The following is an 18639-nucleotide window of genomic DNA, read 5'->3' as shown; positions in this document are numbered from 1 at the left end:
TCTAGGTGAGCAACCTTCATATCGGCAAATATCAGGCGGACATGAATACCTAGGTATCGGAAACTGGTCTGTTCCCAACGCAGCCCAAGCTCTGGCAAGTCTTCTAGGGGAACCGTTGGAAAACCCGATAGCTGGAAAATAAGGGACTTACTACAGTTGAGCTGCAAGCCCGACACCTCGACAAAACGGTCCAGGTGATACAGTAACCTCGGGAGGGCCTCCCTCTGAGTTTTCAGGTAAAACAAGGTGTCATCCGCATGCAGCGACAATGTTGCACGTGTCATTCACCTGAATTCCCCATTGTCTCATCTCCGTCCGTATCATAACAGCAAACTGCTCGATGGCTAGGGCAAAAAGTAGCGGAGAGAGGGGGCAACATTGTCTCGTGCCCAGTCCCAGCTGCACCTCCTCCGATCTCTCTGCTCCTAGACGCACCCTGACTTGAGTGAGCAATATAGTATATGAATCCAACAACTAAAATTTGGCCCCAGGCCTACCTTCCGGAGGACCTCCTGCAAGTAGCCCCAGTCAACAGTATGAAACGCCTTGGCCAGATCTATGGAGACCAAGACAGTCTGTTCTTCCCTACCTCGTACTTCTTGCTGTATATGGTTGACGTCATAGATTCATAGCAGTTTTCCGCCCAGGAATAAAACCGCATTGATCTTGATGCACTAAGTGCTCCATGTGGGGTGCTAGCCGTACAGCCAATAATTTGGTCAGAATTTATATATCTGAATTTATCATGGTAATCGGCCAATATGACAGGGGGTCAAGTTTGTCCCCCCCTGGTTTCAGGATCATGCATATTTCCCCCTGAGCCATGCTCTGTGGGAGCACTCCACTCTCGAACGCCTCATGGAAGACCTGTAGGAGGAGTGATGCCAATACATCCCGGTATTCTTGATAAAATTCCGCCGGGAACCCGTCACTTCCCGGCGATTTTGCATGCGGTAAGCGGGCTAGTGCCACGCGGATCTCGGTCAACCTCAGGCCTGCATCTAATTCCTCCCTATCTGAGTCCGAAAGGATCGACATATGCAGTTCTGTAAATAGGGGAGATATGAGACCTCCGATATGCCGGTGTCTGCCGCGTAATCTTGTCGTAGATGGGATTGGAGAACCCAAGGACGGCCTGCTCTGAGTAAATCACGTGCCCGGTTAGGTCCCGTAAGGCTACAATACGTTTGGGAGTCTGTTCCCTCCTTAGAATCCAAGCCAGGAGCTGCTCTGACTTCTCGCCCTCCCGATGAAGGAGCTGCCTATATTGGCCCAGGGTGTATTTGTCGAGTCTATCCAGTATGTCTTGTAGCCTAACTCGGGCTGCCTATTCCTCTATTTTCTGTGGAGCACTGCAGTCCGCTATGTGCTGAGCCTGCAGAATGGTATCCTCCTCTTTCTGAAGGTCTCGGAGAAGCTGTTTCCGAAATCCATAGGTAAGCCCCATACAATTGCCCCTCACTACTGCCTTCAGGGCCTCCCATTTAGTGGCCGCGGATAAGCCCCTCTCTCCCTAATTGAGGTCCACATAGTCCCCAGTGGCCGTTTCCACGTGCGCTTTTCCTACTTGGTCGCTGAGCACATCCACCGGGAGCCTCCATGTACGAGGATGAACAATCTAAGGCCCCCACTGAACCATGCAAGCTACTGGAGAGTGATCCGATTAAAAAACTAGCCTGGTGAGTAACCTCCACAGACATAGTAAGCTCAGCATTAGCCACTAATACTCTATCTAAACGGCTGTGGGTGTTGTGTGTGGGGGAGAAGCAAGTGTATGCCTTCTGCGTTGGGTTCCATTGGCGCCAAACATCCACTTCCCCCTATGTTTCCCATGACCTCCCTGAGCTGTACAGTCATAAGGGGTTTTGTGCCCTCCCGGGGCGGAGACCTATCCAGTGCTTGGTCAAGAATACAGTTAAAGTCCCCAAACCAAAGTGTTGGGCCCCCAGGTCGTGAATCCAGATGTCTTGTAAGGCCCTAAAGAAGGCCGGGTCATCTGTATTGGGTGCATAGGAATTTAAAATGACTATGTCCCTGCCATCCAGTTTAGCCCTTAGGAGCAGATATCGACCATTAATGTCCGCCTCCATTTACTGCATAGCGAACTGTACCCCAGGGGCCACCCATATCAGAACCCCCCCTGGCATATGTAGAGAAGGACGCATGAAACATCTGTCCGCGCCATTTTTTGGCTAACTTCTGTGCCCCCTCGTCTACTAGGTGGGTCTTCTGGAGGCAAGCGATGGACACTCTATGTCTCTGGAGGAAGGAAAGGACTCTGTATCTCTTAGCGCATGTGCCTAACCCCCTCACGTTCCAGCTCAGAAACTTGTGTCCCATGATTTCCAACATAATCTACCCCACCGCAATCGCCCGCTCCCAGTGTAGTTCCTCTCCGGTACCCGACCTGTAATACAAACGATGCCTAAAACATTCCCCTTGAACCTTCCCTTCGAACAGTCCCCCCTCCCCCCTCCCACAAGCAATATACCAGCAACAACCAAACATGCCAATATGCCCTTTCCCTGCTGGTGCGAGACCTGCACAGCCAACCCATTCGCCCAACGAGGCAATCTACACACAGAAACGAAAAAAGAAACTTCCCCCCCCCCCGACTCCCCGCAAGACCCAATTCAAGACATTTATACTGGACTCATACTGTCTAGCACATATCTATATATAGTCCCCTTCCCCCTGACCATGCTCACTCCCTCCCCTCTCTCATACCGTACCTAGAGCAGAAAGGCCCCTTTCATAGATCATGCCACACCCACATTCCTTCCTGAATCTATCCCGGAGAGGACCAGGATCTTGTCTTATGGCATACACCCCTCCCCCGACCACTCAGCTATTTCAAGATGGATCCACCGTCTCAGGAGTCCCGACTTCCGCAGTTTCAGTAATCACTGGGGCAGTTAGTGGTATGTCTACCGCCGTGACCTGCAGTGTATCTGGGACCAATAGTTCTCTGGGCTCCATAGATGTCGAGGGCGCTGTGTCCTCTCCAGCTTCGGATGATTCCAGATGCAAGGCACCATCAGCTCCCACCATTACTCTGCGTCTCTCCTCACTTGAAGCTGCCTCGGGCCGGCGTTGTCGCCTGTTCATACGCCTTCTCGGAGCTCGAGTACCCGATGTCCCGCAGTGACCACCACGTTGGCCTGGCGGAAGGTAGTCTCCCCTGATCTCCAACAATTGCCAGACTTCTTCCGGGGAATCAAAGAAGTGGGCCTTCCCCTGAGCCAGGACCTTCAGTTTGGCCGGTTATAGCAGCATGTACTGGAGGTGCATCTCCCGGAGCTTCTGTTTGACTCCCAGGAAGGACTTCCTTTGCCCTTGAACTTGCTGGGTATAATCCGGGTAGATGGAGATTCTGCTGTTTTCAAAGGTGAGGTTCGCCGATTCTCTTGGCGCCTTGAGGATGCAGACTCTGTCCCGGTAATTAAGAATTTAGCGATTACGGCCTGCGGAGGTGCTCCAGGCCGTGGTGGCGGGACCAATGCTCTATGGGCTCGCTCGATCACAAAGACCTCCGATAGGCCCCTCGGGCATAACTGTGTACAAATCCAGTTCTCTAGGAAGCGTTCAGCATTTCCCGCCTCTGCCCGCTCCGGCACTCCAAGGACTCTGATGTCGCTGCGGCGCACCCTCCCTTCCGCGTCCTCTGCTCTTGTCTCCAGGTCTCCAGTCGTGGCCGTGAGTTGTGTGACTGTTTTTTTTTTTATGGATGCCACCTCCCCTTGCAGCTGTTCTAGGTTTCCTTCTGCGTGGGAAACTTTATTGGCCACCTTCTGCAGATCCGTCCGCAACAGATTTACATCTATGGACACCGTTTCTATTTGGCGCTACAGTGCAAAGTGTGATCCCTGGATCGCCTTAAGCAGCTCCGCCCGGGAGGGCTATGAGGGCTCCTCCGCCCCTCATCTTGGCCCGACTGACGTGTGATTCGTTGGGACGGTAGTCTTTGAGTGGTATACTGCGTGATCGTGTTTGGCTGCGTGGAGTGCGACATTCGGAGGTTTTGTACTTCTCGAGTCTGACTCCATTTTGCTCTGTGCCACCATTTTGTGTTGCCCTCACGTAGGCCTGTGAAGGTAGCCTGGCGAACAAAGTGGCCTGGCCTTCTTAGTTCATGTATACATTAACGAGGTTTCTTTTTGACTCTGAAATGAACTGTAAGAAACTGACCTTCACCTGAAACTGACCTCGCAAAGCCAATTTCCCTGGTCGATCTTTGTCTGAGATTGCCAATCAATGTTCAGGACATGGTTAACTTTTAGTTTCCTTGCACATGCCTGATCTTGTTCAGCATCTGTTACTGTTTCTTTTTTATGTTTCTTCATTACATGGGTTATGTGTTCAACTATAGGTTTGTCAGGCTTGTGAAGATTGAATTTGGGACATTCCTAATAATTAACTTTTGGGTTGGGATACTGTAAATTGAGTTTTTGTTATGTGATACTTTGTTTGAAAATGTACCTTATTGGCTTATATTTTGTGCAGTGGGTGTACATTTATAATGTGAATATTGGGTATAAAAGGAGACGTCTCGCCTTAGTAAAATGAGCAGTCTTTTGAGAATTTACACCATGATGTATTTCTAGGATCACTGTTACTAGCTGCAGCTAATAAACTTGGTCTCTGATGCCGTCCAGAAGTATTCCGTGTCTCTGTAAACTAAGACAGGTGAACTCGAAGATCTTAGGCGTGCCCCTGACGCCGCTGGGTTAAGCCCCGGTTCTTCAATCCTGTCTTCCGCATTGCAGACGCTCCTTGTGTCCTTTACGACTCCCTGATGGTGGCAGGCCCCTCGATGCTTATTGACTGTACTGTCTCAAGGCCAATCTCTGCTCCCAAGTTCCAGGAAACTCTTCGTAGTCCCACGTGTCAATCAGCCACCATGACACTTCCAGGGGGCCTGTGGCTGTCAGAGATTGCTCAGCGACTCAGGGGTGTCTCTCTGTGCCCCTCGCTACCACATCAGAGGGTCAATGCTCGTGCCCCGCCGCTACTTCACTCGCCAGGCACCACTGCTTCTGTGGTAGGAGGTGTCCCGCAGCCGCAGGTAGGCAGCGTAACCCGTGGGCCTTGCAAGGTGTCTCATCCATATCTGGCCCGTTCACATGCGTGATCGCCCTCCCTGCCAAGTTTCCTCAGGAGGCCAGTATGTCCCATTGTCCGTAGGCAGCTTCCACCCCCTTGTCGGCTATGCCTTGCCGGGAAGCCCTCAGACCGCCACCCCATCGCCCGTCCCACCACGGAGGCGGCGTGGCTCTCAGCATTGTGTGCCACACCTCAGGGTACATTCGGGCAACCTGCTAATCTTCTCGGGGCGCTCCCTCCAGACCGTACCCTCAGTTCGACTGACACAGGTGGTTCCAGGGATAGCAGCTAGGGCCTACACCGGCCCCCAGGACCTCAGCAATGATAACTGCCCAGAGGAGCCGCTGCGCCCGCCCTCCACCCTTGTCCACTCGCCCAGGGGTATTTCCTACCCGTCCGCCATCCGATGTCAGGATCTGCACTTCATGCCCGGCTCCGGTGGCATTCAGTCCCAAGGCATTCCAGCCGGGCCCAGCTCGGCCTCCAAATCACGCAGGGTTGTCGTCTCTCCCCCGTGCCGGCCGGCACAGGGAGTCTCCTGGGCACCTCCTTGCCGACGGTCCTACCACGCTCCAGGCCCCCCGAGGACCTCAGGTTCCACTCTGTACTCAGCCCTGCCACAATCGCCATCTGTTAGGCCTCAGGGGCCCGCCCCACTGGAGGTGCAGGCCGCAGCCCGGGGGACTCATCCAGCGACGGCCGCCTCCACACCCTCATGACAGGCACACACAAGACTCCCTCTACCTCCGTGGGCCCCCGCAGGCAGGCTAGGATCTCAGCGGCGATGGCCCACCGTGATGCAGGCACAGGTCCCGGGGTCTCGGTCACGCCGCCGAGCATGCCCCCAAGCGCTGCGATGCAGGGAGGGCTCCGTAAGCTCAGGCCGGGACCCCCGCAAGGCTACTCAGGCCGGGTTCTCGCCAGCAGTAGGCTCCGACGTTGCGGAAGCGGGTTCAAAGCCTCTGTGCCTCCGCTGTTCCTTTTGCGCCAGCCGACGCCACTATCCAGTCGCAGGCCTCTGACCCCGGCCTCACGTAGTTCCAGGGCCGGGGCTCCTCAGCGCCGATAGTCTCCTCGGCGTCGCTACCAGCAGGACGCCTAATATCGCTCCAGGAGGTGCCCCCAGGTGTTAGGGGGGTCGTACAGTGCCCGATTGCACTCCACAAGAGCCCTTACAGGGTATAAGAACAGGATTTCAGGGTTATGTCGGGAGCCGGAGGAGCTCACGTCCTGTCGGCCATGCTGCTTGGCCAAGCCCCCCATCTGTGGCATCTTTAATGTCATTAGATATAAGTTAAGGAGAAGCGCAGATTTCGACAGATCATACAAAACTGGTTTTTTAGGGGACATGCGCCTCGTGCTGCAACAGACAATGGGAGCAGAATCGCAACACCAACAGAGAGAAAAGGGGAAAGGGTGCAAATGGACCCCAAGAAACCAAAAAGGAGCAAGAGACGCAAACGAACAAGCAGAAACAATCGGAACGGAAACTCTAAGTATGCGCCAGAGGAGGAACAACAAGTAACGGATGAACTTCAAATAGTGAATCTGTCGAAAAGAGAAATTACAGAGACGGAAATTGCACTATTGAAGAGGGGTATACATTTTTGCCCAAAAAAGAAAATTAATCTTGCACAGGTCAGTATTGATCTGTATTTATACATAAGAAAAATAAAACTGGCAAAATTATTTGCAGAAAATCAAGGAAAACAACAAAAAACATGTATGTTGGAAGATGGAACCACAGGCCTACTAGTGAAAGATTCGGAGAGTTATCTCACACTATTGAATTTAGATACAAGAGATGAGGCAATCCCCTTAAGTCAGGCCACATGCCAAGCTGGAGGGGGCAAAGTGGAAAAAAAACAAAATCGAAATTCTATCCCTAGTTACCACCTGGGAATAAGGTGGATCTTTTTCAGGAAGCGGTAATTCAAGACCTATACAAAATCAAGGTATCAAATTATGAGGACAATTTGATACGAAATGAAAGAAAAGCACTTGAAAAGCTCACATCGGATGATCAGATTGAAATTAAAATAGCCGACAAGGGAGGCAACATATTTATTTGGGACCGAACTGCCTACATCACGAGGCACATCGACAACTGAGAAATCCCAAATACTATGAAAAACTAAAAATCAATCCAACAACCCAAATTAAGAAAGATCTGGATGATCAACTATGGGAATAGAAAATGAAGAATCTGATCGCTGTTGAAGAGCACAAGTACTTGAGTCTCTCACCCGACAGCAGCAACAACATATTTTCTGCCCAAGCTACATAAGGACCAACAAAAACTGCCGGGAAGACCAATTTTATCGTCGAAGGGCTCCTTATTAGAACCCATTTCAAACTTTTTCCTCGGGCCATATGTAGCTCAATTAAGCTCATATATAAAGGATACAAGTGATCTGTTGCGAAGACTTCAACACACTCCCTGGCAAGAAAATGATCAGCTTATTACTATGGATGTCATATCCTTGTACACTAATATAGGGAATGACATGGGGTTATGTGCATGTAACTATTTCCTACAAGATCGGAATATCCAATATAAAAACCACAACCAAATGTTACTTGACATGATCTCCATGTGCCTTACCAAGAACATCTTTTTATTTGGCGAAGAGATATATCGCCAAAACAATGGGACAGCCATGGGATTCTCCTTTAGCCCAAATCATGCCTGTTTAGCCATGGGATTTTGGGAAAAAGAGATGGCTTGGAATGCAGGAAATGACAGAGAAAATTGTAAGTTGGATACGGTTTATTGGTGACTTGCTCATCATTTGGGATGGGTCAATTACAGACTTCCAGCAATATTTTGAAATCATCAATCAAAGCATACCAGGTTTGAAATTCACCTACGAAATAAGTAATTGACTGATCTTCCTGGACACTGAAGTCTACATCAAGGAAATCCAAACCACCTTACATAGAAAAAGTACTGCAACCGATGACACATTAGAAGCAACTAGCTTCCATCAAGAGTCACTCATCTCCAGTATTCCTTATGGGGAATTCCTCCGAATACGAAGGATTTGTTGTGAGGAAACTGAATATCAAAGACATAGTGCTGCCACACGAAAAAGATTCAAGAACAGAAAATACAACTCCGGCAATGTGGAAAAATGTTGGCGAAAAACAAATGAGAAATCCCAAGAGGAATGTCTGAAACAGCCAAACAAAGAGGATAAGGATGACCCGGAACCAATATGATTGATAACTAACTTCTCCTAGGAAAGCAAAGAAATTACTTCAATGTTGAGGAAAAATTGGAAAATCTTGCACCTGGATGAAACTGTGATCAAAATAGTGGGAAAACACCCAACGATAACCTATCTAAGGGCAAAAAACCTCAAGGACCATCTGAGTCACAGTAATTTCAAATAAAAGAAACGGGACAATACGTGGTTGAAAACGAAGGGATTCGTAAAATGTCATTCATGCAAAATGTGCCAAATCAGAAAACCAACGAAGTAAAAATGGCAAATAACAAAATGTGGGAGATACGTCAATTAATCACTTGCAAAACATCGTACACTGTATATGTTGTGGAATATCCATGCCCACTGCTATACGTAGGCAGTACCATATGTGAACTTAAAAAACGAATAATGGAGCACACGAGCAACGATCCACAAGGACAGATCGAACGCAATTGCTAAACATATGGAACAATTTCATGAAGGCGATTGGAAACGCTTAAAATTCTTTGGTATTGAGACAATTCCAAGGAGTGAGCGTGGAGACAATTCCAAGGAGTGAGCGTTGAGGAAACCGGGAAAAACTCTTGTGCCAGAAAGAATCTCGCCACATTTTTTGAACTTTAAACCCGCACGGCCTTAATCAATCTGAGGAGTTATATATTCCTCTGTAAAAAGGGACACCTAAAGGCTGGGAAAGAGGAAAAGAAAACAATAATTGAAAAAATTGAAACAAATAACAAAACACTAAAAATAAGGATTTAAACATTTAACCCCTTCTATGCTCATGACTGAGCCGCTCCGTCATGAGCCTCGGTTGAGCTGTGCTCATGACAGAGCGGTTCCGTCATGGCCTGCGCGGCGCGAATTCCGCACCTGTGCTGGACGTTCCATTGAGCGGGCGGGGCCATGACGGAACCGCTCCGTCATGAGCACAGCTCAACCGCGGCTCGTGACGGCGCGGCTCTGTTACGAGCATGCGAGCACCGCTCGGGCCCCCCCACCCCCTTAGCGCTGCTGCGGCGGAATTCCCACCGCAGCAAAGGGGTTAAATACGAAAGGAAGTCATATGACTAAAATGCTCCTACCATACACGCCATCCCACTGGAGGGGAATACCGTGGAACAATGATGAAATCCCACTGATGGGAATAAAACATTAATAGTAACTCTATTTTTGAGGTGTGATGAGAAAGTGGTATTTGATACTTGATATTACAATCAAAAGGTAGAGATTTCCCAAAAAATGTGTAAATTGTTTTGCTTTTCCAGTTTGTTTTTAATGAAAAAACTACAGCACCCATAATGCAGTTTAGACCCCATATACCATGTGACAGGAAGTGATGCAACCATCAGTTGTATGAGGCTTTTAAAAAAATGCCAAAAAAAAGTGAAAAGTTGATCGTGACCAAGGTGTCTGCGACACCGAAACGCGTAGATCTCTCGCTTTTTGAACCCTGCTAAATGGAAATGGTCTTTGATTAAAATCATGGAGCTGTGGATTTTACTGGTAGGCGCCTCATTTTTCCTTCGTCAGAAGGATTGTGTATTGATGTGAAAGCAGCGTGGTTCCGCCGCAGGGAGCGGCCCCCATGGTGAGCGCTGCGATTCCCGGATTTCTTTGAACTGACGTGGTGTGTGTGTGTGTGTGTGTGTGTGTGTGTGTGTATATATATATATATATATATATATATATATATATATATATATATATATATATATATATATATATTCAAGAATAATGGTTCTGCACCTCCAACATCGGCGAACAGAAAACCACGGCGAGTCCCATAGATTTCAGGCAAAGATCTTTATTTGTTGTCACAGCACAACGGTCTGACGCGTTTCGGGCGGATGCCCTTGCTCACAGATAGTTTAGCCGGTGTGTGCCATTATTTTTAAATGCACCATGTGATAATAGATATAGACAACATACTACTCACAATGTCTAGAGTTCTTAAATTTCGAACAGAAGGGTAAAATATAAGCCCATCAAAACAATCTTAGACTGAATGAATTCAGTGATGTCATTTGTTATTTGACAATTTTCATTTAAAACATGTAGAAATAAATATATCTGCCTAAATGCAAGATAAACGTTGTGATAGTCTAGTATTAGTGCAAAATTGCAAATGTAAACATAAAATGACTGATCATTGTATTTCAACAGATGTGAACATACTGACTGTGCAAATATATGCAGTTTTGATAATAAATTATCGATTTGATTTAAAATCAATAAATAGTAGCTAAAATTTATCAATTTAATAACATACATATTAAAATTTGGACAGTTCATATCAGAAATGTAAACATCATAATTGTGCAAAATATGCAAAAGATAATATATATACACAATAGACTATAACAATAAATATACATGTCTGTAATGATATAAATAGATAAAGATAATTGGGACATCAATGATGATGGCAACCCTTCTTAAGATGATATACGACTATATTGAGGTGTATGTTGGCAATTCTGTGTGTTTTGTACCAAGAAGAAAAACCCCAGGTGCATTTCCATGGTGCAGTTAAACTATAGATCAGTTTCTGCACCTAAGTGGAAAATATATACAGTTAAAAAAAGAATGGTTAAGAAACAGCATTGTATTATAAGAGTTTGGAAGGTGATAATAATTGAACTGATATTCTTAGGAAAAATACTACGATCAGATCAAATACAGCAAGAGTGTAGAAACAGTTGCACATTTTATAGAAAATGATAACGGTCTTCCGTTGTATTAAGGCCATTTGGGACCTTACTGTCTAGTTCAAGAATAATCTTAGATTCCAATTGCCTGAGCATTTTGTCTGTCGCCTCCCCAATAGGTTTCCTGTCCTGGGAGGTGTAACCACCTCATCAGACAGGCTTTAGTGTATTGGGGCAAGGTGGGTGCATTCAGAGTATGCTTTTCATACACTCCCTAGGGCACGCAAGGTGTCCCCGTGCATACCCCAGTTCATACCGGTTGCTGGGGCACTTTGCCCCAGCTCTGGCGTGAAACTGGACAAAGGGGAAGGGGTGTAACCACCAACTCCCCAGTTCCTCCTGTAGGTGGGACATTAGAGTTGGTCCAACCCCTAAACTTAGTAGAAGTATAGGAACCCAGTCCCTAGGACTTTAGATTACCCTGGATGAAACTCTGCAACCTATATCTTAGACATTCAACATTCCATTTCGACTGGAAGACTGAAGGACAGGTGAGTCACTCCCCTGTTCAAACAGGCACCAAAGAGGAATCTTGCCAGTCTGCATTTTTGAGGCTCCCGCTGGGTCCCGAAGAGTCTACGACACAAGACCTGGACTTCCAGACATCTCCGAGGCCGACACGAGTCCCCAGCAAAGCTGACGCCTATAGCCATCACGAGCGACGTGGGACTGGAACTCCTGGACATCAAGCACATTTGCTAGTGCATCAACTTTACGTGCTTTCCCGAAGTTATGCATTGGGCTACTTGTAGTCCAAGCCCTCAGCACCGGAGCTTGGAGGTGTACACTCCACAAGTGTTCTGTGGGCCCTCTTCCTGCATTTCTGCTTGAGGCCCCTTCGCGATACCTGTTCCGTCGACTGGTGGGTCCCCACGAAGGAATCTTTTTTTGATTCTTGGGCTTCCCTGGTTGCTCCAGACGTGCCCTGACTCCCCTCCAAAGGGTGAGTCCCTCAGACCTTGCTGGTCTGCTCCGAAGTCAATCTTTCCATCTTGCGTGGGTTGCTGTTGCCAAGGCTTGTTGGGTCCAATCCGGATACCGACACTGCAGCACTCTACATCCAACGTGGGACAGCTCAAATCCAGCTCCTGGTTGTTGACTTCTCCTGTTCCTCGTGGCTGAAGTCCGGCTTCACCTACATCTCCTGAAATCACCGACATTGGCTGGCATCTTCTTGTCGCCTTCCTGGTCACTGGCTAGTGACCTAGACTCTTGCCCCTTTGCTTTCAGGTTCTTCAGATCTTCGATCCACCCTTGGATCCATCCGGACACTTTTCACATGGTTGTCTACAGCACTTGTTTGCAGCTCTCCATAGGAAACGACGACCAAACCAGACACGAAAAGACACCTAGGGTGAGGTAACGGGAGTACTTCGGTGCTCCTGTGGGTCTTGACTCTCGAAGTGTCCAGTACTGAAGGGGTTTTACCGTAGTCCACTCCTAAGTGTCCTTATTCTTTAAAATTCTAACTAACTTTCTCTATAGAAGTCACGGTGATTCACGGCTGTGTTTAGACACTACACGCTTCCCCTGTGGGTCACCTGCGTCCCTATCTTGGGTGGTTCCTGGTTGCCCCAGCGGTTCTACTGGCCCTAGGCCTAGTCTCTATGCTCAGAGTGGTATTCTACTACTTTCCTAGTATATGGTTTGTGAGGCCCCTAGGGCAAAACGTATACTGTGCTAATTTACTGTGTGTTAATTAAGTTCCTGTATTGTACTTTGGCCTCTAGCCTCAGAAAGAGACTAGAGTGTGTTTTAGAATAAATATATATATCTTTTATATATACCTGGTGTGGTTCTCCTTTCATGTGATCATTCATGAGATTATAGACTGGTAAAACAAACTGCTTTACATTCCTTCAAGACTTAGACTGAAGGCTGCTCTCCACATCTACCACTAGGCTAACTTTCTATAAAGGTTGTCTAAACATACCATCAGTAAGGGTTGATTGGACTGGTGCAAGGTGCCCACTAGAATATCTAGCATATGCCAGGCCAACTTCTCGCACTCAACAGCTCCAACCGCCGGTGCAGAGAATGAACAATGTATCCAGCTTCTGTACAGCGGCCGTCCGATAGGGGACCTCGGCAAACACCCTCAGTTTATCTCCTTTTAAAACGGGCAATGAACTGTATACTGTTTTCGAGGCTAGAAGGCCGTCGTAAGCGGGACTCCCCTCACTAGTGGAGTACGATAAAAATTTCTGTGCTCTGTTGGCCGCACTCTTTCCAGTACCTTGAGTGGCCCGAGCCTTTTTAACCGCAGTAATTAATACCTCCGGTCCAGGCACAAAGAGGCTGGTGTGGATTTACATCTGTGAACAATGGTGCTTTGGAACTTGCAACTGTTGTACAACATTGTAAAAACTATCTGCACCCGGCAGAATCTATTACCTAAAAACACAAACATGCATATGTGTGCACTTGCACTTGCATGTGTTTGCCGGAGGTGCAAGATACATTAGTTATTGACAACGTACAGATAGGTTCTCTAGGCCAGAGTGGCTAACCAGCACAAACCTATGCTATCCTTCCCCCATACTTGTTTCTACATGTGCACACCCACCTGACTCTATCTGGGTGGGGTGCACAGAGCTGGCACCATTATGTCCATGAGTAATAGAGCCGTACTTGCAACAAGTATTGCCTGTTACCTTTGGGACCCCATGGGGTCAGATCAGTGCTTCCCAAACCTTTTAGAACCACAACCCAGTTCTTAGAATCTTATCTTAGCCCACCTAGCTTTTAATGATCATGAAAAGGTCGTTTTTAAAAATGGATATTTATTTTTTAAATGTAACTAAAGCAACGTGCGCCCTGTCACTTGCAGATGGCAAATTTTCCATTGAAATGGCCACTAGATTTGCACAGACATACAGTTTTACTGCTAAAGCTATATTGCACACAAATGATGTGTGAAACTCTGGTTTCAGTGAATATTCATTTGTACATCACCAAGTAAAGTGTATTTGTTTTGATCCTATTAAAGTCTTTGTTTCCATCAAACTTCAGATTTTTTTTTAAAAAGTGCTTTATTTTTGCATTCTTAACTGCTGAATGTGTACAGTTAATTTAGTGATATCTATATTTTGTTAACAAAAAGTTCATCCTACAGCCTTTCCTTTCACACCCCTTGTACCCCAGCAAGATTGTCACATAATTCACTTTACTCTTCGTTCTTCCCTGACTGCAAAATGGGAAGAGTTTGTAAACCGTAATCCCATGTTATTTTTTTTTTTAAGTAATAAGCAGCTATTTCTCAGTAGACTTAGTCTGACATTTGGCCTCTGTCTTGGAAGCACAGCCAATGTGACCAGAGAAATGGTGAATGTAAAGGCATTTTTATTTATTATTTGCACTTTCGTAATCCACCAAAACTGTTCTTGCGGCCCAAAGTATGTGTAGCACTGGACTACACTGATTCTTTGGGTAAAAGTGATGGTGGCGGTCACAACATAGCGTTTTTACACTTACTTTGTGAATCATCGGGCTAAGGCACCTACAGAGTTATAGGAGTGTCCTGCAGTTCGGTTGGTGACATTGTATTGGAGAACTGGCTTGCTGGGTTGGTGGTATTCTTTTGAATCCAAAGTAAGGCCTGCTGCTCCTTGTGCATTGCAGGGCTCCAGATTGAGGCTTTGCAGGGCTCCAGATAGATGTATTACTGACTGGAGTGGTCTGACTAACAAACATCCCGTTACACTAATGGGGTTACGGTATAGGCCCCAGAACATCAGGCAAGCCGACTTCCTGATAGGCAGGTCTTTAGGCTCCTTCTAAAACCTATTTGACAAAATCTGAGATTTCAGTACCCACTATTCAGCCCTGCCATCGGCCGGCTCCATCTGATTAGGTTCTCTCAAAAAGCGCCAGGATACCCGTAGGGTGGCAGTTGCGCTATACAAGAACTATATACAATACAATACAATACAATACAACTGCATTAAGCCTAATGTTATAACTTGCTTGGCAGGATACCATTCAAATATGTATTGGAAAACTAAAATACCATGGACTCTGAGGTTTAGAACAGCCTTCTCCAACAAGTAGTTTTTGAGCCACTGATTGCTCTCCACCTACCTGTAAGTAGCTCTTATGTGCAGCCCAAGCTCCTAAATTAGAAGCTATTGCTTGGTCTTGTAAAGTATACCGACGTTGGAAAATGTGTATTCGAGACAATGTGTGTGCATTTTCAGAACTCCTAAACTAACGTTTTGTAGAAAAAATGGTTGAATTAAAAAATCTATTTATACTTGAGATTTGAGCACTAACTTATACCGCCTTGAGGCGACTTAATAATAATATGGTGCCGGAGGCATTGCAGCTATGGCTGTTGTGTAATTGTATTATCCACACAGAAGCATTGTACATTTACAAGCTTTTTTGTTACTGCTGGCAACCATGCCTGATACATTGAGGTGATCACTATTGGATTTCTTGCATATCTTGTAATCTTATCTGATGTGATCACTAATATTAGTAGCTTGTGAGGGTGTTCTTGAATACAAAGTAGTTCATATTATAAACAAGCATTTGCAATGCAATAGGTTTCACATTTACACGAGTTTGAGCTGCCATTGTAATGACTTTGCCTTTTATTTATATAAAAGGCAGTGTTATTTACAACGCCAATAGCTTAAACTCTCACAAATGCGAGACCTATTGCATTGAAAATGCTTTTTTCATTATCGGCTTAGTAAACGCGCAGTCTTGATGAACTGGTTTGTGACGGGTCTCGTGGCTTCCACAGAGGTAGAGTTGTGCATGTAGTTACAGAAAAGTCCCCACCCCTTGTTCTGCGTATGGCTAGCTCTGATGATAAAAAGTTTCCCTTAGCTCGCAACGTCAATTATACAGGGCTGACTCCTACCACTGTAACGATATCGACTATTTATTAAGGGCACTTAAAATACTCAATGTTCTCATTGTACATGAAGCAAACACGTTTCATTACTGAAGTCAATGGCCCATTTTTTTTTATTTGAGAGGATAAAAGCTAAGCCAGCACTGTCTAAATTTGGAGCCGCCCCTTTAAGCCTTCGTAGACCTTTATGGTGTATAGTCACTGTAGTGGGCCATGTTTTACCTAGCTTCCAATATTCAATTGCAGCTTTTCAATTAATTATGTTTTGGGAGAAATATAATCTGGTACATTATGTAGTGCTTCATACTACAGTGCCGGGTCCAAGCATTACACATTTCCGGTTTACATTCTCTAATTTAATAATATTTGGTTTATCGCCCTCTGAAGCATGAAAAGCGGACTTTACTTTGCTGGGTTTCAAGGTCAGTCCTGTATTGCGACTTTACCGAGCTATCTTACAGGCCATAAACAAGACCTTTTCAAGTATTTCCAAGCCTCTTCAGAGACTCCGTGCCGGGCGGCAGTTGATGATCAAGCCCCGCTGCCCCAGCACCGACGGCCAGGTGTGCATCCACACAGCGGACGTTAAATATGCTTTTAATGACTAGAATGTGTCCCGGGATAGTGAATTCCTCACGGGGTACGACTGCGTCACAACAGCCCTCGTGCAATGTGTGCCCTGCCTCCCTCCTTTGCACGTACATATATTCACACACAGGCAGACATACACACACAATACACACTCACACTGATACTCAACACGTAGACACATATGCAGAGACATGCAGACAGACTAGCTGACACGCACAGGCACATGCACTCACTCAGACACACACAATGCGCAGACAGACATTCGCACATGAAGAAACCCGCACAAACACACAGGCACATATACACATTATACACTAATTCCATCTACAGACAGAAAACCTAGTTTGAGACACATTTCATATTTATTCCCACATATGCAAATACTGTCTACATTTATATATGTTAAAAATCACACAATAAGGAACGCATTTCTTGCCCCCTCTTGAAAATACATAAACGTACTGCTTGTATACGATTGCGTTGTCGGCCGCCAAACATACGCAAAGAAAAACACAGTAATTCTTCATTATTCTTATCAGCACTCATAACTAAGCTCACTGAAGTACTCCGCTGCCACGTGGCGCAGCGGTTAGTCTCATAAAGTAAACAAACAGTCAATAAAGTGCCAGAGAGTAAGTGAGGCGTATTTCGCTTTTAATTGCCTTGTGGTCGTGGCCTCGGCAACACGCGCTTTGTGAAAGCAACCTCTTAACATCAAGGACACTGCCAGTTCCAGACCAGAAAACAGGTTCAGCAAGCTACTGTACCCTGCACTCACTCCACCATGCTGTTGGCTACACGTGCATGGGTTAAAAAAACAGAAAATAAACGGGCAGATAGTGCGAGCTCTGCTGCTTTAGTGAGATTCGTAAAAAGTCAAACTTACAGCCTGCTTCTGTAGGGACATCTGCCGCCTTAGTTCTTATTACAGAGTGCCATGTCCTCCTCCTTGAATGAGCTTCTTGCAGCTGAATAATTATCAATGACGTGCTTTGGGAGGGAGGGGTGGGGGGGCGAGGGGGTGAGCAGACCACCAGACCAAAATTGTGTGTGAAAAAGGCAGCTTTATTGACACAGGTGCACATTTACATAAATTAAAACCTCGGCCAAACGCCTTACTAAACCTCACTAAATAAAATATTACTCTAACCCCCAATCAAGCATGATGTCTTCATGTGACCATCCTCTATTATTGGCCTCCGTTGCAGCTCCAATCCTAAAAGAATGAGTACTATAAAGCTTATCGTCAAGACCAATATAGCGTAACTCTTTCCGCAGCACCATGCGTAACTGATAGTCTGTAACCCTGGAGCCATCCTCATGTTGAAACACACAAGCTTCAAGAATCCCCCCCGACAAACTCTACAAACGTCGCGCCCACGACAAAGGACACGTCGCAGGAGGAGAAGATGCCTCCAACCAAAGACCTTTGCCCTTCCGTCTTTGGTCAGTTTTTGAATGAGATAGCCATAAGTGCACCCACCTTTCAGACAAATGAACATCCCTCCATAACACCCCCTCATGCAATTTTGAACCCAACAATTCAGAAACTCTGAAAGCACCAAAAAACATCCAAACCATGAGCGTTGCAAAAAGGCAAGCTTCAAACTCATTCGTACAAATAGATGGCAACACCTCCAAAACCCGGGCTAAATTCTGCCAAGACAAGGGGTTCCGCACCATATGGGCCTTTCCCCGCTCCCGGGACCAGCCTTCTAACATCCTCCTCCCAACTTCCCCAGCAGAAGGGGAATAACCCCAAAACAACTTGCCCATGAAAGAAATACCGGCTAACTTTCCGGCTATGGTAACCCTGGAGAGACCTCTTTCCATTAGAACCAGGATAAACTGAATGACATCTTCTGACCGACTCCAACCAGGATCACGTCTACAGGCCCCAGATAACAAAAATTCCTTCCAAGCCAATTCAAATGCCGACCTAGTAGAAGCTGACAGAGAACCTACCACCAATTGTAGGACCCTGTTTCGCCTACGTTCCAAAGATGATCCGGCATGGGGGTCGGTGTCCTGTCTGCCTCTGAAGCTAGCCCATGGAATCTCTCCCACTGTGAACGAGACAAAGCATCTGCAATGTCATTGTCCACACCAGGAATGTGTAGAGCCCTAAAGCTGATATCATGCCTGAGGTAACCTAACA

General features: G+C 46.4%; 1 protein-coding gene across 4 annotated transcripts in view; it reads left to right on the top strand.

Annotated features, from left to right (window-relative positions):
* Positions 1-18639, top strand: part of PATL2 (PAT1 homolog 2) — a 392378-nt gene that overhangs the window by 12034 nt on the left and 361705 nt on the right. The gene's annotated exons all lie outside the window — the stretch shown is intronic.

Source organism: Lissotriton vulgaris, chromosome 8, assembly GCF_964263255.1.
Source record: "Lissotriton vulgaris chromosome 8, aLisVul1.2, whole genome shotgun sequence".
In the NCBI taxonomy this organism is placed as follows: Eukaryota; Metazoa; Chordata; class Amphibia; order Caudata; family Salamandridae; genus Lissotriton; species Lissotriton vulgaris.
This window is presented reverse-complemented; position numbering and strand designations above follow the sequence as displayed.